Source organism: Emys orbicularis, chromosome 2 (assembly GCF_028017835.1).
Source record: "Emys orbicularis isolate rEmyOrb1 chromosome 2, rEmyOrb1.hap1, whole genome shotgun sequence".
Classification (NCBI taxonomy): Eukaryota; Metazoa; Chordata; order Testudines; family Emydidae; genus Emys; species Emys orbicularis.
Window position 1 is genome coordinate 68484698 of NC_088684.1, and position 24459 is coordinate 68509156.

At 39.4% G+C, this 24459-nt stretch overlaps 1 protein-coding gene across 1 annotated transcript in view; it reads left to right on the plus strand.

The window, feature by feature from the left end:
- PLAG1 (PLAG1 zinc finger) overlaps positions 1-24459 on the plus strand; it is a 48560-nt gene that overhangs the window by 20154 nt on the left and 3947 nt on the right. The window contains exon 2 of the mRNA XM_065399101.1: positions 23032-23131. The gene's annotated coding sequence lies outside the window, so the exon portion shown is untranslated. The remainder of the gene's footprint in view (positions 1-23031; positions 23132-24459) is intronic.

The window sequence follows — 24459 nt, forward strand, 5'->3', positions numbered from 1 at the left end:
CCCCCCCCGCCCCCCAACATGCTATAAAAACTCCATTGCCCACTTCTGCCACACCACTGTTTTGCTGCATATAAAAGCCAGGGCCAGCGTTAGAGGGTCCAAGCAGGGCAGTTACGCAGGGTCCCATGCTACATAGGGTCCCGTGAAGCTAAGTTAGTCAGGCTTTAGCTTCAGCCCCATGCAGTGGGGCTTCAGCTTTCTGTCCTGGGCCCCAGCAAATCTAATGTTGGCCCTGCTTGGCGGCCCCCCTGAAACCTGGTTGCAGCCCCCCAGGGGACCCGGGGACCCAGGTTGAGAACCACTGATCTAGTCCAGCCCCCTGCACTCAATGCAGGATAAGTAATAACTTGACCATCCCTGACAGGCGTTTGTCTAACCTGTTCTTAAAAACCTCACTGATGGAGATTCCACCAGGCGTCATAGCAAGGCAGCTTTCCTGAGACCAATCCTCCCCTTCACCCTGTTTGGGGTGAGGAGTGCAATGGGGAAAATTCTGATTGCATCCCTGGTGAGAGTAGTGCCATGGGGGCAAGTAGGCACGATTTTCTTTCTACGCCCTACTTGCCCCAAAGCTTAACCACCACTGTTTATCAAAACGACTGGTGCGGGTGATAAAAATGAGCCAAATATACCAAAAAACACTCAAAAAGGTTTCAGAAGTTCAAAAATCAACTATACAACCAAATGTGATTAAGCTGTCAAGAAAGGCCAATGATTATGTCTACTGTCAGCTTTGTCCCATGGACAAATCTGTTGTGCATGCCGGTCATAACTATGTGAAAATTCACGTTGGCGTGAAAAAGCATGTTGAAACTGCAAAAACAGCAGCTAGCAGAGCACAGATATAAAGCAGTTCTTCACCATGGAAGTTGACAACAGCATGCTCTATACCAGAATGTTGGTAACAGGATTCCTTATCAGGTATAACTTGCCAGTTGTGGCGAGCAGTTTTCAGAAAATTTGAGATATGATTGCATTTCCTGATTTCAAAATTGCCAGAAAATATGAATGTGCACACACAAAAACAACAGCCATCATCAGAGATGGCAAATGATGATGTAAACCATCTAGTAGAAAGCGTTCACGATTTAGTCTAGCTAGTGATACCAGCAGTGAAGCAGACACCAGCAAGCTGTTCCCAATCGTGATTTGACATTTTGATTACAGCAAATGTAAAGTGATCACCTAGTTGCTATTGGTCCCAGCATGTCCAGAGAGTGCCACTGGAGAGAATATTTTTCAGCTCTGAATCCAAATATGGAGATCAGGAAAATCCTGTTTGGCTTTTGGAAGTGATAGTGCTTCTGTCACAATGAGCTTGCACAAGGGTGTTGCAGCATTAATTCGAGAGCAACAGCTGTCTTTTTTTTTTTTTTTTTTTTCCCCTTCTTCTTCTTCTTCTTCTGTCCCGTTCTACCCCTTCCCCCCCTCCGTGGGCTGCCCATGTCACCTTGTGCACATCATGGCTGAGAAAAGTGTGACGTGCCTGTACATCAGTGTTAATTTTTAGCCTTGCGTGTGCTTCATCATTTGTGCCTGGAGGTAATAAGCATTCTTATTTTATTTGCTCGCTGTCTGGACTTTTTACTGCCATTTTTTATAAGTGTGGGCCACAAAATCATTCCACCTAGTTCCAAGTCCTGTGAGCCTGCTGAGCTAATATTCCACCCAATTTACTGTGTAGGGTAATTGCCAAGAACACCATGCAAACAATCAGATAAATAGTGTGGTGATCCCTGTTGCACTTTCATATGGAAATTCCCCCTACAATTGGGGAAAATAACTTCCTAACTCATTGTTTACTCGCAAATGACTAATTTAATAATATTTTTGAAACTTCAGGTTTCTTAATCAGAAGGAGGTATCCTCTTTTTTTTTTTTTTTTTTTTTTTTTTTTTTTTTTGGACTAAATAGTCTCGAATGGTGTTCTCCAGTGTAAATGACACTCAGATACCACATTGGTGGGTGTAGTAAATATGGATACACCTATTCTCCTTTGCTTTATGGCTTGAATCCTTTATTATTGGTAATGTGGTAGTGCCTGCAGGCCCCCATCAGGATCCATTGTGCTAGAGGCTGTACAAAAACACACACACACATCATATTACAGTGTAATTGTGAGACTAGATGCAACAAACAGGAAATGGGGAAGAAAGTTAAGGGTAATAAAATAAAGTACTTACAGTACTTTGTAGTAATTGCACTGCTTGACAATTACTGAAGCTACCAAAAATTTAATAAATAAAATCAGCTATCCCTGACTAATACACAGCTAAACCATCATTCCTCCCACTGAACAAAATTTTCTCTGGAGGGAAACTTTGTTGTGAAGAATTAGAATGGTCTGCTGAGACAAGCGTCAGAAGTGAGAATTAAGTCACTTCTAGAAAAAAGGTAACTTCCAACTTGTCAAACCCCAGGCTATGAGGGAAGATATACAGTAGGGTGCGAACAGATGATTCTTGAAGCAGCCTGAACCCCAGCGAGGGTGTGCTGCAGATCGGAGCTTGTGCAGTAGTTAGGTGGGGGGGAGGGGGAATTTCACTGTTCCCATTAGGCAACAGAACATATTTCCCTGGAGCTTTGGTGCACCAGCTAGCTTGATTGTCTGTCCTTTCCCCTGGGCTCTCTGCATCCTACCATCTTATAAAACATCCTAGTGCACATGCACTGTGCAGGACAAGACTGAGCCCGAAGGTTCAAGTGAATGGCTCTTCTGTTTTTTAAGAATCAAATTTCTATTACATTTTGACAGGAATTTTTTAATTAAGGGATCTGATAATTCCATCAGTTATGCTTGAACAACAACTGTTGAGATCAACTGACAGGATGACTGGACCCATAAGTTCAACGAATCTAGGAGCATTTTGAAGAAAAATAGAAAAAAATTATGTAGCACATTCTCAAAAAATGTCATTTCTTCAAGAGTACTTATCAACTGGAAGAGGGTGAAGTGAAACAAACAGGTAGTTGCAAAAAGGCTGCTTTAGAGCTGCAGCTATGCCTTCTAAATTTAAGGGCTATCCCCAGAAAGGCATGCTAAGAATATCTTTCTATCAGAAGGCAACCCAGTTTTATGGAGGGTCAAGAAGAAATCCCCAGAGAAAGTGTCCCCAAGGAAGGAGCTGTTTTTGTGTTGTATGCAGATCCACCGTATTATGACTTTACTTTTTAAATTATAATTTTTTGCAACATATAACTCTGTGCATGATATGTTATACCTCACCTCTCACATGTTGGTGCATATTAGAAAAGAACAGGGACTGAAATATTCAGTCAACCAAGCTGCTTCAAACAATCCAGTGTTTTCCAAATGTTTTGAAAGCTGAGCCTCTCTTCAGGAAAATGAAACAAATTCCACACATAATCCTCCCCTCTCCCCCAACTGTGCCATGTGTTGTTAAAGGCCTACCTGTCTTAATTTATATATTTTAAGAATACCCCAGCTTATCTTTTGTACACCATTTGGTGGGGGGACACATCTAGCACTTAGGAAAATGCTGAGGTAATCTAACTAGTAGCGACTCCCCCTCTTCTTCCTCTTCTGTCCTGCTTCTCACCCCCAAAAAGTGAGAGACCAGCAATCTGTTCCATTCACAGGCAGACTGACTAGCTTGGATATGGCTGAACTAAAAATGCCACCAGTGGGTAAAATATGGTCTACAGCAGGGATTGGCAACCTTTGCTATGCGGCCCGTCAGGGAAATCTGCTGGCTGGCCGGGACAGTTTGTTTACCTGCAGCGTCTGCAGGTTCGGCCGATCGCAGCTCTCACTGGCGCGGTTCGCCATCCCAGGCCAATGTGGGCTGCGGGAAGGGCAACCAGCAGCCCCCATTGGCCTGGGACGGCAAACCGTGGCCAGTGGGAGCTGCAACCGGTTGAACCTGCAGACGCTGCAGGTAAACCGTCCTGGCCCACCAGCGGCTTTGGCCGCATGCCAAAGGTTGCAGATCCCTGGTCTACAAAGACCTTCAGTGGCCTCCAGTAATGCCTTCTCTAAGTGCGGAATGAAGGCAAAGCAGATCACCTCCAGGCTCTATTACTGAATTCAAACATTTTCAGTTCCTATATCATGGAAAAGTAAATACTGTTTTGAGACTTTATTTTTTATTTTAAAAATGTACATTTGCATTATAATTAGTTTTAGCACTTAAGTTCATGGCAAATTTACCTGTTAACTCTTACTTTCTATAGCCTGCATCACCAAAGCATGTAGAAGTTAGGCCTTAAAATATTTTTTTAATTGCACTTGTGGAGCTACATAATTGACTGCCAAATTAAGTGGTGGTGGTATATGTCCCCCTCTGTGCAAGAGCAGCCCATCTGCATTAAGAGTTTGCATTGATGGAACTAACTTGATTTAGTTACTGATGCAAATTTTATTAATGTCTAGTTATAAAGATTTAATACAAATTATATAATCACCCACGATAAATTGGGGCATAGGAATTAAAGCTATTGTTACCATTATTGTTTGCCAGTGAACTTTAGACATTACCTGTTAGGACAAGATATTAAACAACCTAAATCAAGAATCAAAAAGAAAACCTCTAAAACCAGTTAACTGAATTCTGAATAAAATAAAAGATCTTTAAACAAAAGAAAAGTCCTAAAGTAAATGTCTGGTTTTGTCCACTATGATTCTTTCATAGATTCATAGATTCTAGGACTGGAAGGGACCTCGAGAGGTCATCGAGTCCAGTCCCCTGCCCGCATGGCAGGACCAAATACTGTCTAGACCATCCCTGATAGACATTTATCTAACCTACTCTTAAATATCTCCAGAGATGGAGATTCCACAACCTCCCTAGGCAATTTATTCCAGTGTTTAACCACCCTGACAGTTAGGAACTGTTTCCTAATTCTTGATATCAACACTAGTCTTCTATATTTTAACACCCCCCTTTGCTTTTATGAACGTATGTTCCTAGTTGATTTCATTCTGTCAGGTTTCTGTCTGGAAATGTCTTGTGTTTAAGAATACAGTGGTAAGGGCTTTATCTGGAAAGTGTCTGAATACCCCAACTCCCACTAAAGTCATTAGGAGTTGAGGAGTGCCCAGTCACTTAGGGTATGTCTTCACTACCAGTGTTAAAGTGCTGCCTCGGCAGCGCTTTAACATGGCTGTGTAGTCGCGGCACCAGTGCTGGGGGAGAGCTCCCACAGTGCTGTAAAAAACCCACCCCCATGAGGGGAGTAGCTACCGCTCCCAGTGCTGGTACTTTACACTGCCACTTTACAGCGCTGAAATTTGCATCACTCTGCGGTGTGTCCCAGCTCTCATTTTGTGAGCTCAGGCGTGGCATGGTCCATAGCTAGGGCCCTACCAAATTCACGGCCATGAAAAACGTGTCACGGGCCATGAAATCTGGTCTCCCCCCATGAAATCTGGTCATGTGTGCTTTTACCTTATATTATACAGATTTCACAGGGGAAGACCAGCGTTTCTCAAATTGGGGGTCCTGACCCAAAAGGGAGTTGCAGGGGGGTCACAAGGTTATTTGGGGAGGGGGGCTGTGGTATTGCCACCCTTACTTCTGCGCTACCATCAGAGCTGGGTGGCTGTTGGCTTAGTGCCCAGCTCTGAAGGCAGCGCCCCACCAGCAGCAGTGCAGAAGTAAGGGTGGCAATACCATACCACACCATGCCATCCTTACTTCTGTGCTGCTGCTGGTGGTGGCTCTGCCTTCAAACCTGGGTTCCCAGCCACTGCTTTCCAGCTGCCCAACTCTGAAGGCAGAGCTGTCACCAGCAGCAGCACAGAAGTAAGGGTAGCATACCACAACCTCCCCCCCCCCCACACACACACACAATAACCTTGCCACCTCCCCACAACTCCTTTTTGGGTCAGGTCCCCTACAATTACAACACCATGAAATCTCAGATTTAAATAGCTGAAATCATGAAATTTATGATTTTTTTTAAAATCCTATGACCGTGAAATTGACCAGAATAGGCCGTGAATTTGGTAGGACCCTACCTATAGCAGACACTTGCAATTGCAGGGAAAGTCCTGCTCATCCCCAGGCTGGAACATACTGAGGGCAGACAGAATCTTCAGGAAATTCAGATCTTAAAATCTAAGAAGTCTCTACTGAGCATTGGTGAACTGTAACTTTTGAAAGGCTTATAACTAGATCAAATTGGGCATATTTCCAGGGAGTGGTATCACATTACTTCACTGGTGCAAAGATCACACCCTGTCAAATTTCAAATCCCTACACCGGGGTAGGCAACCTATGGCACGGGTGCCAAAGGCGGCACGTGAGCTGATTTTCAGTGGCACTTACACTGCACTGGTCCGGGGGGCTCTGCATTTTAATTTAATTTTAAATGAAGCTTCTTAAACATTTTAAAAACCTTATTTACTTTACATACAACAATAGTTTAGTTATATATTATAGACTTATAGAAAGAGACCTTCTAAAAATGTTACAATGTATTACTGGCACGCGAAACCTTAAATTAGAGTGAATAAATGAAGACTCGGCACACCACTTCTGAAAGGTTGCTGACTCCTGCCCTACACCAAAGCATAGGTATGCTAAGAGCTTTTCAAAAAAAAGGCACCAGAATTTTTAAACATTTTTTTCTGTAGCCTTGTTCTTGGAAATGGCTGAACTGTTTTGTCTGAAATTGGCCATGCTGGGTGTATGCCTTCAGGCTTAATTTTTTGGAAGATTTCAACCATATAGTTTCACAGTTAAAAGAAACTGAAAATAGGGTCTTATAATGGAAAGTGCCAGGCAACCTTAATAAGCCTATAATAGAGTGGGTTGATATTTCTGAGCCTGTGGCAGGTGGAATCAATATTATTGAGTGTAAAATCCTGTGTAAGATAGTATAAGAATTATTGGCCTGCTTTTAGTTAAAGTTTGTTAACAAGCCATTTTGTCAGGGCTTATCAGTCCACTTAGGAGGCAAGATGAAGCGCAGTGCATTTCACACCACTGTTCTCTATTGGATTGATTAAAGAGTGGGTTGTCTTATAATAGAAAATTTTTAAAAATCAAAACTGTTTTCTTTGAATTTTGGGACCTAATATGGTTTGATAACATTGGTGTCTGAAATGGCCACATGTTGAATCCCTTTGCTATCCATTTAATGCACCTCAGGCTGGCTACTGTTAGTCCACTTCACTTGGGAAGACTGCCAACTACCCATTCCCATTTCCTGCAGCCCTAATATTTGTGTGGAAACCACCAGTGGAGTGCATTCTTCTCATCACACCCACCTGCATGGGAAAGGCTTCCAATGACACTTGTCCACACCCTTGAGCACCTTCACTTTTTCGCCATCACAGAGCTTGTGAGGAGGTTAGCAGCAGATTTCTTCCCAGTATGTCACATCAGTTTGCATGAGGATGCTGTTAGTGGATTGCTTCCATTTGGCAGTGAAATGTCCAGTGAGATCAAGGTGTTAAATGAACCATTCTGAGTGCTGCATTTGACACATTGTCCCTTTCATTTTAGAAGCATAGGGTTAAAATGTTAATACGCCTTTGAGAATCAGTATATTAAGATTGATAAAAGTTTTCAATTGATGTTCATTTTGAATGATGTTTCTTCAGAAAAACTCTTTGCAGCCTATAGGCACAAATAGGACATAAAACATTTTCCAGGCATAACTAAATTACACATTCTCAGTGTCAATATCTTTCATTGCTTAAGTCAGGAATTTGTCATTTGGCTGTAAAGCTTCAGTTTTATTTCCAGCTTTAGGCTAATTAAAAAACAATAGCACTGGGGTTTTTTTTAAAATTATCATGCAAAAATGTTTGTCTTGAATCAGACGCCATGCAAATACATTTGTAATTATGGATAAAGGCTCTGTTGTAGAACAAACTGGGTCTTTACAAGATTTTTGTGGTGGGTAACTTTTTTGTTTGGGTTTTTTTAACTAAAAATACTTATTTTTCAAATTGTTCATTATGCCTTTTCTCGTGTTGGATATTGTTTGAGTGTTATAAGTAAGCAGTTCTTAATGTATTAATGTCTGAATTTTTTGGTATTTATTTCAGTGAGATTTTGTCAGTTTGAGAAAGATGTATACTGATTAGCAGATTACTGTAATCAGGCTGAGACTTAGTAACTTTTAGCCTCAAGGTGTTTATTTTTAAGAACTTTGCTTTTTTGTAGTTAGTCCTAATCAACTGTTGCTATGGAGTATAATTTTACTTGGTTAATGTCCTAACTATGCTTAAACTCCTAGCTTAAGTAGATAGAAAAGATGGGAAATATTAGGTGGTGGTTTCCAGGATCAGTGAAGTTCAGGAATCCTAACTGGTGAGCTCCCTGTCTCCCTTCTCTGCTACCATGTTTTTTGTGAATGGAGAAAGTGCTGACTTTTTAACAGTGTGCTGTCCCTGGTTCTTGCCTGGGAGCTTCGTCTCTTCTATCACTCTGGTTACTAGATATTTGACCAACTTCAAACATCACTCATCCCTTTGGCTCCTGGAAGAAACAAGGAGCTTTCTCTCTTGTGTTCTCCACTTGCCATACACTTCTAGCTGCTATAGGGAATTCTTCCTCTTCCCCAGCCTCTGTTTTTGGGTCTCCTTCCCCTGTGAATAACTCTAGCACATCTGCTGTGGTTTGCAGAAACAACATGAAATTGAAGTGACTGACAGTTTCACAAACACCCAGGCTTTCTGTAACAACTGTGAAACTGACCAGAGTTGTTAATTTCATTGCATTGCTGCTACTGGGCTAGACTATGAGCAGCAGTAAAGGCACTGACCTAATTTGTCTGCAGACAGAAGAAGACACTACTGCATCTTTTTACATTTGATTCATGTTTTGAAAGGTTTTCTTCAACTAGATATATTTTTTTTTTAAATGAAAGCTTAATGCCTTTGAGAATTCCCTGTATTGAGATCCATGCTCTGTAGTTGCCTGCCTTTGGTGTAGAAGCTTGGAAGTTTTTGGTCCTTTCTTACAGCCTTAGAAGCAGCAAGCTGGAACCGAGGACTGTCCATTGCCTTATCTCTTAGGCATCTGTTAGGGTTTTCTAGGCATAGCATTTGATGTAGGTGGTTTATCGTTTTTTGTTTTGTTTTTATTTTAGACAACATACACTTTGTGCTGATGTGGACTTAGTTTGGCCCTGTTGGTTAGCTCTCAGCAACTGGGATGTCCACTGCTAAGATCAGTGCATCATATGAAGCTATAATGTTGGTGACAGGTGAGTAAATCCAGTGCTTGATCTGTTGTGGATATAATCCCTATAGGTCCTTACAACTCCCCAAACAGAGGTGCCTCAAGAAGCCCTTGTTTGAGGAAGCTTTAAAGACTCCTTCATTCCAGTCCAGTGCTAAGCCCTTGATGTGATTAACATAAAGGGATTCTAAAGAGTCTAAGGGCAGGTCTACACTTAAAACGCTGCTTAAAATGCGGTACAGCTGCAGCACTTCAATGAAGATGCTGTTATGCCAGTGGGAGAGCTTCTCCCGTTGGCGTACTTTAATCCACCTCCCTGAGAGACGATAGCTATGTCGATGGGAGATGCCCTCCCGTCAATAGAGCGCTGTCTACATTGGGGGTTAGATTGGTATAACTGCATTGCTCAGAGGTGTGGATTTTTCACACTCCTGAGAGACGTAGTTATACCGATGTAAGTTTGTAGTGTAGATGTGGCCTAAGTCCTAGTTGGCTAGCTGTCGTGCTGATTGGTGAAGTCAGTGCTAAGGGATTTCTTGATGTTTAAGTAGAAGTTGTTGAAGTGGAGAGGTGAGTTGGTGATAAGCAGCTTTGCACTGAAGTCCAATACTGGTGATCAGGAGGTCTATACTCAGCATGGACTTTTGCAAAGAGAGCTATGATATCGGATGTGGAATCAACCTCTTTGGCTTTGTTGCCATTCTGAGAGCAGAGGATCCAGTGATCATCTGTGCCATATCTGTCAGGGCTGGATTGCTCCACCGTATTAAAAAAAGAAAACCAATTCATTAGTGTGGGAGATGTCATAGTATTGCTCTCCTTGGCCTCAACCATTCTTGAGGCCTAGGTGTCAGCCTTCAGCACTGGCTTCTTTGGCATTGATATTTCCTTCTTGTCTTGTCCCAGAGGTGTCCTAACAGACGGTGAAGCAACACTCTCCTTAATATAATGTATCTGGCTCTTATCTTCCTCATCTTCTGTTACTCTGAACAGGGAACCTTCAGCAATCCAAACTTTGACTGTGGGTCCTCTTCTGAAGGAAGACTAGATTTTGTGTCAAGAACTGCTTGGGTGATAGACACTGAAGATCTTTCTAGGGTCCTTTACTACCTGAAGATGCCAGGTGCAACTTATGCCTCCTGACTTGCTCTCTCTGGTCAGGATGATGGTCTGTATTCTGGTCTTGCAACAGACCCACGTAACTGCCTAGCAAGCTTCTGATCCTGGAGGGGGGAGGGGGTGTCTCTGTTTTTCATCTCCCTTGTCAACAGGGACTGTTGTCCATATTGGTCAATGTGAGCACAATAATCCTGAGGTCAAAAGCTTAGACAATGGCCCCCTGAGAAATCACAAAAGAGACTTCAGCCAGATTCTCATCACTGAAAGAGTTGCCTTCCACCAGATTTGTCTTTCCAGGTGTTTTCTTCCCTAGGCTCTGATCAGATTTATGGGATGCTGAAGATGAGAGGGGTGCAATGCAAGAGTCTTCTGAGGGTTCACCACCTTTACCATCCAGGATGAGGCACTGTGTAACTTCTCCACCTGATGCTGTCAGAAGCTTCAAGGAGGAGATCTTGGGACAGCTTTCAAAGGTGCTTGATCTAGAGTCTCACAGTAACCTAAGACAATTTAGGCAGGTGGCCATTCCAAATAATGGAAGCATCTTAGAACCTGCAGAGTATTTTTGGCTAAACTCTGCTGAAGTCGTATCTGCTTCCAAGAGGACAGACCCCATCTATTCTATCCCTGAGAGGGGCTTTGAATATGCCATTCACATCCTATACTTGGATCCCCGGTTGTGCCTGATGCATCAGTTTGCCATGAACTTTCATTGGCATCTCTGCCTCTAAGAACAGATATGCCATATACCAGGGATCGGCAACCTTTGGCACGCAGCTCGCCAGGGTAAGCGTCGAGGGATGTGCTGGCCGCCGCTTCCCGCCGCCCCCATTAGCCTGGGACGGCAAACCGCGGCCAGTGGGAGGCGCGATCAGCTGAACCTGCGGATGCGGCAGGTAAACAAACAGGCCCGGCCCTCCAGGGTGCTTACCCTGGTGAGCCACATGCCAAAGGTTGCCGATCCCTGCCATATACTTTGATTTTCTGGGACGGAAAAAAGCCTTGATTTGTTCTATTTCTCTCCTCATGTAGCTAATTAGCAGGGGTTATTGGCCAAATATAACTTCTTACCCTGGATAAACTCCTGTCATTGGTAGAGCACCTTTCTGAAGAGGCCAGGAGAGAGGCAATGACTAAAGTTGATGAAGGCTGATAAGTCACAAAATATGCACTGTAAGGGCTTCACAATGCTTTGGACTCAGCTTCTAGATTTTTAGTGACAGCTACCATAATCATGAAACTATATTTGTGACTGATGGGTTCTGGGGTCTTCTTTAAGAGATAGGCCTCTCTGAAGGACCTTCCATTTGAGGGCCCATATGTACAATGAGAAGACAAACCATTCAGAAAGACAACCTTGAGATCATCAGACCTCTGTTTCTTTTCCTCCTATAAACACTGAACTTTCTATTCCATTTCCTTCTGATAACCTATCTCTGCCTCTTTTGCATGCATCCTTTTATAAGATTGTTTTTTCCACAATAGTTGTGGATGTTTGGTGTGGTAATTGGTTGTGTTGGTGAAAGGAACTTAACTGGATTAAAGATTGGTATCTCTAGGGGACAGAATTAAGTTTGCAGCATGTGGTCTGTAATGTGTGTACTATAGTTGTGGTAATGGTAACGTACCTATGGTTGAAGGAGAAGAGTGTATATACTTTTAGGCCTTAACGTTTCCTTTTAGGCCTTAAATGTTTCTTGCTTCAGAACAAAAGTATGTTGTATTAATTTTCTAGGTGGTTTTAATAGTTAGGTGGACCTGTGTGGGGCAGAAATGCAGTGCTGATGGAGAATATTTTATCCAGAAATCTGTGTATCCTTCTAATTGTCATTGCTTGTTTCTGGACCCCTTCTATTTCTGATGTTTCTTTTTGAGAGGGAGTGACCATAACTAAATAGTATTACAAGCAAGGCTGCATTATAGATTTCTATATAGACTTATTTTGTTGACAATCTTTGTACATTTTAACATTGATTTTTCTTCTGACTGCCACTGAATATTGAGCACATGTTTTAATTGAGCTGTCCACAATTGCACCCTGGAGTTTTTTCTTCTGACTGGCTAAAGTTAATATAGAACTCATCAATGGGTATGAGAATAGTTCAGATTATTTCTTTCCTTGCATTTTATCGACACTGAATTTCATCTGCCATCTTGCCACCTAGTCAATTAATTTTGTTAAATCCCTCTGCATTTCTTCACAGTATTCTCTAATCCTAGGCAATTTTATTATCTGCAAAAACATTACCACCTCATTATGGATTATCCCACAATTGTCCACTCAAGAATTTCTTATGCTTTCCTCCCCTGTACTGGTCTCTATTGGCTAGGATATGGGGCTAGGTGGACCACTGGTCTGATTCAGTTTGCAATTTCCTATATTCATTTCATTACAATTGCTTAAAAAAGGCTGCATTCTTGATAGTTATCACATAAGCATGAAGAGTGCACGATCCAAGCTCCCATGCCCTCCCCCCCCACACACCCCTGACTGTTCCATAAGGATAAGATGGTTCTGTGCAACTCTTCAAGTGTTTTTAGTAAGTAATTTATCTATATTTTCACCAATCTTCATTCAATTTTGGGAGAAGCTAGTTTGCATTGTTCGGATGCTAGAAGAGTTCTCAGTTATTACTTGGACAGGAGTAAGTCTTCTGTAAAACACGTGCGCTGTTCATAGCCTACAGGGATACATCTAGAGGGCAGAGTGTTTCCACTGAAAGATTAAATAGATGAGATTATGTATACATATTTGTTGTCATCTGGCAGGTATCCCAGTGCCTGAGGTCTTAAAACGTATTCAACTATATCCAAGGCAGGTTCAACTGCATGTCTCAAAAGAATCTCCAGGGAGATACGAGGCTGCTACTTGGAGTTCCATGCATACATTTACACGGTATTACTCCATCGATTTGGCTTGTAGATATTATATGACACAGGAATTCAGACTGGTGTTTCATCTAGTCTAGCATCCTATCTTGATAGTGGCCAGTCCCAGATACTTCAGAGGAAGATACAAGAAACCCTGTATGGGATAACCTTCCCAAGGGAAAGTTCCCTCCCTACCCACATTTATTTGTTTTATGCCCTGAAGCATGAGAGTTTATAGCCCTTCTAAAAAACTTGTTTTTAAAACAATCCTTACTGTTATAATTCTGGATAGTCTCGTTAGCTATGTAAATGTCCAATCTTTTTTTAATCCTGCTAAGCTTTTGATCTTAATGATATCTTGTGGTAATAAAACTCGCAGGCTAATAGAGCCTGTTGGAGACGGGGTGACTATAAATGCACACCGTATTTTAGGTGAAGGCACACCACTGAGTTATATAAAAGCATTGTAATTTCAGTGTTTATCCCAGTGTTATAAAAGCTAATAGCAAAATAAACCAAAACAAAGTAAATAATAGTGGATGTACAAGTGGATTCTAGCCTTGGAAATAGGCTTTTGCAATTCAAGATTGAGGGCTATTGCATTGATCGGAAAACTTTGAAGAGCATACTGGTGCCATGGCTACTGATGAACAGTGAAGATTTTGTAATAGCTGAAATAGGTAGCAATGTTGCATTAGGAGCCCATGGTTCCTGGTTCAGGCTTCAGCAAGAATGGATGCAGCTCCCCAGGAAAGGGCAGGGAGCCAGCATTCACTGTGTGCCATGCAGCACTTCTTAGTGATGGCTCCCTGTGCTCAGTCATGGAGGGATTTAGGAGGTGGGGCTGTGACAGGGACTAGTGGATCTGTTAATATACATGGATCCCTCCACCACCCCCCTTCCCAACTTGGTGGAACAGAGGAAGCACAGCAGGAAGCTGTGGTTACTGTAGCCCTCAATCTGCAACAGTAGTCATGAAGTGGATCCAAAAGTCTGGGAGTGCGAATGACTCTACTTCCTTCACCTCCTACATAGCTTTTCCATAGCACAGTTCATTGATTCAGGTTGCGTGCTGGGATGAAGGCTTTTCCCAAAGAAAGAGATGCTGCATGAAAAATATCCCTCATTTGTCTTTTTTTAAACTCATATTTGTTTTCTTTTCTCAGCAGTGCAGTATCTTAAGTATTCCCACGCACTTCAGATGCACTAGGGCAACTGGTAGTTTGTTTTTTGTGTCTTCACAAACTTCAAAATGGGTGCACAGGTGATATAACTAGCAGCGGAAGAGGGTGGTGATTGCTTGAAAATAGGGATGATGGTTTACTTGTGTGTTTGACTGAATTGGGCAAAAATTTTACTATATTCTGAGTTGTTCAGAAAGGCTTGCTGATACCAGCTTTGTGGTTTGTTCACCTTTTAAAAGGCAATTTAGCATGCAACAGAAACCTAAGCCTCTTTACAAACCCTACCTTTTAATCCCCATTCAAACCACGAAAGTTTAATAGAAAAAAATAATTAAACTATTAATTGAATATTACTTGAGATTTAAAGCAAAAAAAGCCATGAGAACTCTTTCAAAATGTGTGGGGGGTGGGGGTGGGGGGTTGTCCTAAGTGTGCTGCATCTTTAGTTATGCTCTCCTAAGGCTTCTGTATTTTAGCTCATAGGGTCACTTGATATACTCAGCCAGCATCAGAGCTCCAGCAGTAGTAGCAATGGCCATCTTGAATAAATGTAAGTGAAAAATTTTCTTTAATATAAATCATCAATTTTCTATAAAGTTATTTCCTTTTCGGGTAGAATAGCAGGTTCTTGGAGAGTGAAGTGTTTTTAGGACATTTACTGCTGCATAGCAACTGAAAATCTTAGACACGCATACACCCTTTCTCCCGCAGTGTTCTAACGGGAATAGCTTTAGTGAGAAAACATACTAAAACTGGTGCCCCAGTTTGCACCCCAGGCAGTTATAGGCCATGTCTGCACTATGGGGGCATAGCTTCAACGCCATAGCTATGCTGCCGTAGCCCCATAGGGTAGATGCAGACTGCAGCAATGGAAGGGGTTTTTCCATTGCTGTAAGAACTCCACTTCCCAAAGGGCCAGTAACTAGGTCAGCAAACCATTCTTCCATCAGCCTATCTGTGTCTACACTGGGGTGTGTGTTGGCGTAGCTACAGCACTCTGAATGGGCATTGCTACGGTGCTCAGGCTGTGGATTTTTCAGTCTGAGCACTGTAGCACCGTCAGTGTAAGTTTTAAGTGTACACCAAGTCTTAGTGAAGTCAGAGAGGTATTCAGTTGCCATCTGACACAGGGCAGAACTGGGCCCTTAATACACTTTTTTGACTGTTGTATTTATATGTATCCTGTACATTCAATACATGGGATGTAAAACTAATTTCTGTTTGATAGCGTTATTTCTATCACTTGTGAATTGTACAGTTGTCCCAAATCCATGGGAACTTTTTCTGTAGTAATCTGTGTACCTCTCCGGTGTAGGGCATTGTACTGTGCTTGCCCTGTTCAATACTACTAGTTAGCATTTATATAGTACTTTGTGCTCATTAAATAGCTAATCCTCACAATGTCCCTGTTAGGCAGGAAGGTAAATATTATCCCCATTTCACAGTTGGAGAAATTGAGACAGAAAGATGACGTGACTTGCCCACATGGTGAATTGGCAGAGAGTTGCAATTAGAATTCAAGACTTTCTCATTCCCAGTCCCATGCTTAATTCTTCAGACCATGCTACTTAAAAACTGGCCCTGCCTTTTGGCATCCTGCTAGCTTTTCCAGCACAGCCAGTTCCTTTGTGCTGCCTGCATAGCAGACTTTCAAAGTGAAATTGCTAAACTCATTGGTACGTTCTACTTTTCAGCACATGGTATGAATGCAGCTCAAATGAACAGAGAGAAGTGATATGACTGGGAGCTACATTTTTCCATGCAATTCCAGCTCTGGGTGTCTCTAGAAGAGACATGTCAGTTGTGCTAAATTATTTAATAAAAAAATGAAAAGCAAAAAAACCACTATTGCATGCACGGTGAAGTGCATGAATGAAAGATTAGCATGAGTTCATCAATTTCATTTTCACTTTCTACCAAGGGACTAGAACCTGACAACCAAAATGTCATTTGACTTTATTGACTACTGAAAGCATTCAGCACCAGGTCAGGAGTAGAATCCCCTTCACAAGAAGTGAAAAGTTATTGCTAACCTATTATACCACTTTGCCTTGCACCACAACCTAATTATACTTGTTAAACAGTCAACTTCAAAGATACAGGTACATAAAACTTCTTTTGAAATTAATAGCTTATGGCTATTAGAATCTGAAGAGCTTTTGAGAAGATTGTATTACACTTTGTGAAAGATAATAAATGGAAAATGATATCAATTACATAAATGAATTTGATTCTGATACTACTGTGCACTCTGGTTATGCTAATTTATGCATATACAGAATTCACCATTGCCTATCATTTGTTCTATATGTAAAGTGACATTTTCATACATGCAAATAAAATTTTGCTACTGCAGTAGCTACGAGTTTCTTTGCCTTTGTTAGAGAATTAAAGTTCCACCATATTAAACATGAATTTGTGCGAATTATTTTTATTTTGATCTTGAAATATAAAAATCCACCTGTATACAAGCTTTAGGCACATTGACAAGAGTTCAGTTTACAGCTCCAAAATTGTTTGCGCCATAGTCTTTGCAAAGTTCTCAGAAAAGCATCCCTGTGGTGCCAGAGAAATCTTAGAAACAAACAAAAAAACCATACAACACGCTGCAGGGACCAGATTGGTTAACCCTAATCAACTCATTTCCTTTAATTCAGTTTATAATTTGGGATATCTAGTAACCCAAACTGAGCTCTGAAGATTTCAAATGACTTAGGTCCATTTTAAACACTGAAAGCACACAAAGAGATTTCAATATTATGGCTTTTTAAATAATAACATATTAGCTCATGGTAAAGTTTGGTAATTTCATTTCTTACATGTCCACAAACTAAATAAGATATGCATAGCACAATTTTTCTGTTCGTGTTCAGAAGAGGTGATGTACACCATTGTGCTAGTATTCATTGATTACAAAGTAGCAGCCGTGTTAGTCTGTATCCACAAAAAGAACAGGAGTACTTGTGGCACCTTAGAGACTAACAAATTTATTTCAGCATAAGGTTTCGTGGGCTACAGCTCACTTCTTCAGATGCATAGAGTGGAACACACAGACAGAAGATATTTATACATACAGAGAACATGAAAAGGTGGAAGTACGCATACCAATTGTAAGAGGCCAATCAATTGATGTATGCGTACTTCCACCTTTTCATGTTCTTTGTATATATAAATATCTTCTGTCTGTGTGTTCCACTCTATGCATCTGAAGAAGTGATCTGTAGCCCACGAAACCTTATGCTGAAATAAATGTGTTAGTCTCTAAGGTGCCACAAGTACTCCTGTTCTTTTTGCTAGTATTCATTGTTATGCTGCTATAACATAGTGTGTAAATGAGTTATTTTCTAATATAAAAAAGATGGTGCTCTGTAGTTTAACAAGCTTAATATCTTCTTTTTTTTTAAACTTGCCAATACTTTCATGGCTAGGATAGAAAACTTTAAGATTTTGGAGGCAAATGCTTGCTTAACTACTAGCTGTAAGATTATTTCTATTCTAACTTTGGTAGCCCGAGCTACGTTACCAACTCGGGGGGGGGGGGAGGGGGAGGAATTGTACTTGCCACTTTGAATCCAGCTTTTTCCTTAATTTAGAGAGGTGCTCTCTTGCTACTTGTTTGTCATTAGCTTGAAAGAGACACAGCTCCTATTCTTTCTAAATTTTGTGCACTTCAACCTGTTTCTGTCTACTGTGAATCTCTGTTTTGCCAAGTAATAAAGGCTCAAATTCTGTAATTTTGAATTAATGAAATTCTAAAATCCCTGTATTTTGTACTTTCTCTGACTCGATATTATACTAACAATAGCACAACCATAATTATGCATCCAGTAATGTACTTGCTAACATGCTCTCACTACTTCCTGATATAATTCTAGAATGATTTTCTCTGTTTTACTTTTGATACCTATGTTTATATATTCCCTAATTGGAAGAGGAATATGTTATCTATTAAGTAGTTTGCCTGAGGCATAAATTTGATCTCTCACTATCTACAGGTCATTCTCCTGTTTTTGTTTCTTAGGATCATTGAATATATTTTCATTCTTCACTCAGATCTTTTCATTGCTCTACAATGAATTTCATATACCATTCACCTCCCCATGTGCTTGGATTTTGTTTTCTTTTCTCCAACCCATATGTATGTTGCCATTTTACCGCAGTTTCACCTCTACATATATATATATTAAAAACTAGTATTTAATCCACAAAAGCAGGGTTCTTTTGTATTGTAGTTTGTAGCATATCTAGGAATCCCGACTTTCAAGTAAAATATGTCAACCTCTTTAACTAGCGGTTCCTTTTGTTCCTCAAACCATTAAAAATATTTCAAATATGGCATGTCTCTATAATTCCATTTTTTGTATTGTTAATTACATCCTTATTATACCTCTGATTAATGTTTCCTGTATCTTTCCCCTGGTGAAGTCTAGTTTACAAACTGGTAGTTTCTTTCATCTCCTTTAGATCCCTTCATAAATTCAGGAGACCTAACCCTCACTAATTATATTAAAATAAATAAATATTTTTAGAAGAAGTGGTGAAACTAATTATTTGTTGTAATATAATTGAAATTCCTATGGAAGTAATAATTTAGGCTGCAAGCCCTATTGAGGAATCTTGTCTGTTTCTTCAACCAAATAATTCAATTGTCTTAGGCTAGATTTTTGGAGTTCAAGTCATTTTAAAACGTTTTCAAAATGCAATTAGTTTTCAAACTGTTAACAGTTACCTGTAAAGGGCAAACAGGGATTTGTACTTTGTATTTTAAATAAATTAAATTTATTTATGTATTTATTTATTTATGTATTTATGTATTTATTTATTTATTAGAAATTCAGGTCTTGTTTGCCTGGGAAGATTCTCAAACATTGGAGAACTAGTAGAATTATAGCATCACAGTGCCAAGAAAGTAAAATCTGGTAAATTTGAGAGAAGTTAATTTATTATCAGGGTTTTTGTTTAACACTCAGACAAAGCCCTTACTTTTATGCTGCAACATAGCTGCACAGACACATTATTGTTCTTCTCTATGAATTTGCCTTGTCACTGTGATCTAGAATCAAAGCTTTCATGATAAAGAGATTGCACTATGGTACTTGAATGAGGTAAATTGAATAATACTATTTCTTTTGTTTATCATTTTTATAGTGCAAATATTTATAATAAAAATAATATAAAGTGAGTACTCTACACTTTGTATTCTGTGTTGTAATTGAAATCAATATATTTGAAAACGTAGAAAAAATCCCAAATATTTAATAAATTTCAATTGGTATTCTATTGTTTAACAGTGCGATTAAAACTGCAATTAATCGCGATCATTTTTTGAGTTAACTGCGATTAATTGACAGCCCTAATTTAAAAATATTCCTCTTGTTGGAGGAACATTGCCTTGTTCTTTAGAGAGTGGGTAAATAAGCGCACCTGACTTACCTTCTCTATACCATTCACTACTTTAAATACATCTGTCATGTCCTCATTTATTAATCAGTCAGTCTTCTCCCTCTCTCCTGATGTGGTAGTCCTTCCAATGCCTCTCATAATTTTTGTCTATCCCTGTCCATCTCTGAACCCTATCTGTTTCTACTGGGACTTTTTTAGATGAGTAACCAGAATTGAGCACAATATTTAAGGTGAGGGTGTACCAACAACTTTCATAAATGCATTTTATTTTCTCTGTAAATCTATGCAATTATATCTGCTTTTGTCTGCAGACAGCTTGAAACAATAGCTCTGATAGCAGAGAGCTGCCCCATTCACTTCAGTGAGGAAGCTATCTTAAATGTTAACTATTTCACTGCTTATCATTTTAGTAGAAATATCTATCTAATGTACTCTCTTCCTGGTTCGTGGTAATGTCAGATGTTAATACAGGGTAAAGTTAGAGTAGCTGGTTGTAAATCTTGTTCCCCACATTTAAAGTTACCTATGCTTGAAAGAGGGGGAAAGAAGAGCTCTTTTCCCTCCCTAGTACCAAAAGTTTCAGCTGCCCTTTTCAGTACCAAAATGTTTCTCCTGCCTTCCTGGATATGAAAAGCCCCGAATACTCCTTTCCAGGTGTCAGCAACCTTCAGTCTCCTCTCCTCCCCCCCAAGTACTTTTTAATGCAGTTATGCATTTTCCATACAAAAATCTGCAGCACAGTGAAAGTTGGGGTTGTGTGAAGTTGAATTGGATACCCAAATAAAGAATACTGTACTGGAGTGGACAAGGTAGTAAAGAGGGAGAAGGTTTGGTCTGAGACAGTGCTACATAATTCCTGTGGTTCCTGTCACAGAATTTTCAGGGCCAGTGTGCCACAGAAAACATGGGGCTTTATACCTACTTAACTAAAACAGATGGAGAGATTCAACACCTCGTCCTTACAGTTAGGGATTGAGTAAGCTTGCAATACATCATCATCATTCAGGAAGCCTTGCAGTAAGAAACAGGAAGAGAAATTTGATATTTGTGAGGAAAAAACGAAGGCTGTCATTTAATCACAGTTAATTCAGACGATTAACTAAAAAAATTAATCTCAATTAAAAAAATTAATCGCACTGTTAATAGAATACCAATAGAAATTTATTAAATATTTTTGAATGGTTTTTCTACATTTTCAAATATATTGATTTCAATTACAACACAGAATACTAAGTGTACAGTGCTCAGTTTATATTTATTTTTTATTACAAATATTTGCACTGTAAAAATGATAAACAAAAGAAATAGTATTTTTCAATTCACCTCATTCAAGTACTGTAGTGCAATCTCTCTATCGTGAAAGTGCAACTTATGAATTTAGATATTTTTGTTACATAACTGCACTCAAAAACAAAACCATGTAAAACTTTAGACCCTACAAGTCCACTCAGTCCTACTTCTTATTCAGCCAATCGCTAAGAGAAACAAGTTTCTTTACATTTATGGGAGATAATGCTGCCCACTTCTTAATTACGTCACCTGAAAGTGAGAACAGGAGTTCACATGACACTGATGTAGCTGGCATCACAAGATATTTATGTGCCAGATGCGCTAAAGATTCATATGCCTCTTCATGCTTCTGCCATCATTCCAGAGGACATGCTTCCACGCTGATGACACTCATTAAAAAAATGTTAATTAAATTTGTGATTGAACTCCTTGGGTGAGAATTGTATGTCTCCTGCCCAGTATTACCCACATTCTGCCATATATTTCATGTTACAGCAGTCTCGGATGATGACCCAGCACATGTTGTTCATTTTAAGAACACTTTCACTGCAAATTTGACAAAATGCAAAGAAGATACCAATGTGAAATTTCTAAAGGTAGCTACAGCACTCAACGCAAGATTTAAGAATCTGAAGTGCCTTCTGAAATCTGAGAGGGACGAGGTGTGGAGCATGCTTTCAGAAGTCTTAAAAGAGCAATACCCCAATGCAGAAACTACAGAACCCGAACCACCAAAAAAGAAAATCAATCTTCTGCTGGTGGCATCTGTCTCAGATGAAGAAAATTAACATATGTCGGACCCCACTGCTTTGGACCATTATTGAGCAGAACCCATCATCCGCATGGACATGTCCTCTGGAATGGTGGTTGAAAAATCAAGGGATATGACTCTTAAGCGCATCTGGCATGTAAATATCTTGTCGCCAGCTACAAACAGTGCCATGCAAACACTCGTTCTCACTTTCAGGTGACATTGTAAAAAGAAGCAGGCAGCATTATCTTCTGCAAATGTAAACAAACTTGTTTGAGTGATTGGCTGAACAAGAAGTAGGACTGATTGGACTTGTAGGTGCTAAAGTTTTACATTGTTTTATTTTTGAATGCATTTTTTTTGGTACATAATTCTACATTTGTAAGTTCAGCTTTCATGATAAAGAGACTGCACTACAGTACTTGTATTAAATGAATTGAAAAATACTATTTTTTTTAGAGTGCAAATATTTGTAATCAAAAATAAATATAAAATGAGCGCTGTACACTTTATATTCTGTGTTGTAATTGAAATAAATATCTTTGAAAATGTAGAAAACATCCAAAAATATTTAATAAAATGGTATTCTATTATTGTTTAACAATGCATTTAATTGCGATTAATTTTTTTAATCGCTTGACATCCCTAGAAAAAAAAGTCATGGCTTATTTATATACACCATAAAGAAGCAAAAAAGAGAATGAGTTATTTTTTTCCTCCCTTTGCAGATCAACTTCTAAGCAGATGATATTTCCTGTATAATTAAGCAGGATGAAAGTGTTACATTCTTGCAATGTTGGGCCCATCCAGAAGTCCTTTCTTAGATAGCTTGTTTGTTTGTTTTGTTTGTTTAAAAGATTAGTACTGTGTGAGGACTTTAAGGCTGGGCCCAATATTTAAGGGATTTATTTAATTTCCAAATCATTCATACATAGTAGTCTTTTACTTTTTAGATAAATCCTTTGCTGATACGTAATCTTTTCTTTTTATTGTTACTACCAAATGCAGAACTAACTGAAGTTCTGTAAGTGAACTTATGTAAGTTTTAGTCATTAATTGATACTTATTATGCAGTAAATCCATTCAATTTTAATCAGCATTAGATCATATTCTATATTTGGGCTATTTCTCTACCGCTTTAATTTTCCCTTCTTATACCACCTCCTCCCCGTTCGTCCCTCTTCCCGCCCCTCCGCCTTTCTGAATATATTGGTTTCACTAAAGTCTAGTTCGTTCTTTCTTCCTTGTTTTTCAGACCAGCAAAAATGGGAAGTACTGGATTCTGGTTTCCTCCAAGAAGAGTCAGCGGAACTGGTTAAGACCAAAATCTGAGGACTTTACTGGGCTACCATCAGGTGTGCATTAAAACAAAGGCTACCATAATTCATTTTTAAGTATGCACTTCTTTTAAAATGGTATAAAATGTATGATGTATGTAATGCAGTAGATTTTTATAGTGTATATCATCATTCATCCTACAGTTGTGAAAGCACCAATGAGAGTGAGAATTTTAAGTGATATGTTGAGTCACAAACAGGCGTTTTTACTCATATAAAATTCGTTCAGCTGGTCTTCGGAAAATGTAATATTTGAGCATCAGTGTTTTTAAGCTTTGTCTTCATTGTTCAGTCTATACATCCACAGGTGAAAAGTGGAATTTTTTTTATATTGAAAGATAATTCTGAAGTTCTTCATTAACTATTGAAAATACCCTAGGAATAGCAATCAGAACAACATTTTTAAACGAATCACTATCATAATCATAGGGTCAAATCCACTCTTAATTTGTTTTAACAATGCATATTTGGGTACGTTTTTGAGCACAAAGAATTCAATATCATCTTCATTCGTTTGGATCATAGGGAAATTAAACATTATTAACTCTGCTTGATCCTTTTCAGCATTCTGTGATTTATTTTTGAGACCGAGGTTAGAGAACTGGAGGCTTTGAAGGGGAGAGAAATATAGTACATATAGAGGATCAGTGACTTCAGTTGCAGCGAAGTTAGTTTAATTTTATTTCTCAAATTCTGATTAAAAGGGACTTCGGTAAATCTTTTTGTTCACAAATTTAACTTAACTTTAAAGTTGCTGGGCCAGATCCTCCTCTCATATCAGTATAAATCAGAAATAACTCAGTTAAGTCATGAAAAAATTGGTCTGGGCTTTTACCCTTATGTAAGTGAAGAAAAATTTGGCCTCAAGTTTCCATTGACTGATCCATTTCATCACTTGATAGGGGAGGAGGGCTGAAACTAAGCTTCTTCTTTGATGCCTATGTACGTTCCCACTCAGGAATTGGTTCCCCATGCTCCCATCTCGTGAGTGTGAACGTATGGAGGCAACTCTTGAAGAATCACCATTCTTGAAGACACCTCTCTTCCGTCACTGGTTACCTTAAAAAAAAAAAAAAAAAAAAATGCTGTAGTTAACCATTGATACAGCTTTATAATAAACTTTCAGTCTGATGGTTTAAGGTTGCAGTGTTGCTAATCCTTCAAATTAAAAAAACATAACAGGAAAAATATCATGAGATTTAAAAAATAGAATAATACCTTCTTGGTCTGTCAATTAATGGTTTTACCCTGTAAGAGAGGAGGCTTATGCAGACATACTCAATGCATTTTCGGTTTAAAATTCAATCTGAAATGTACATAAAATGAACACACATTTTAAGGAGGAC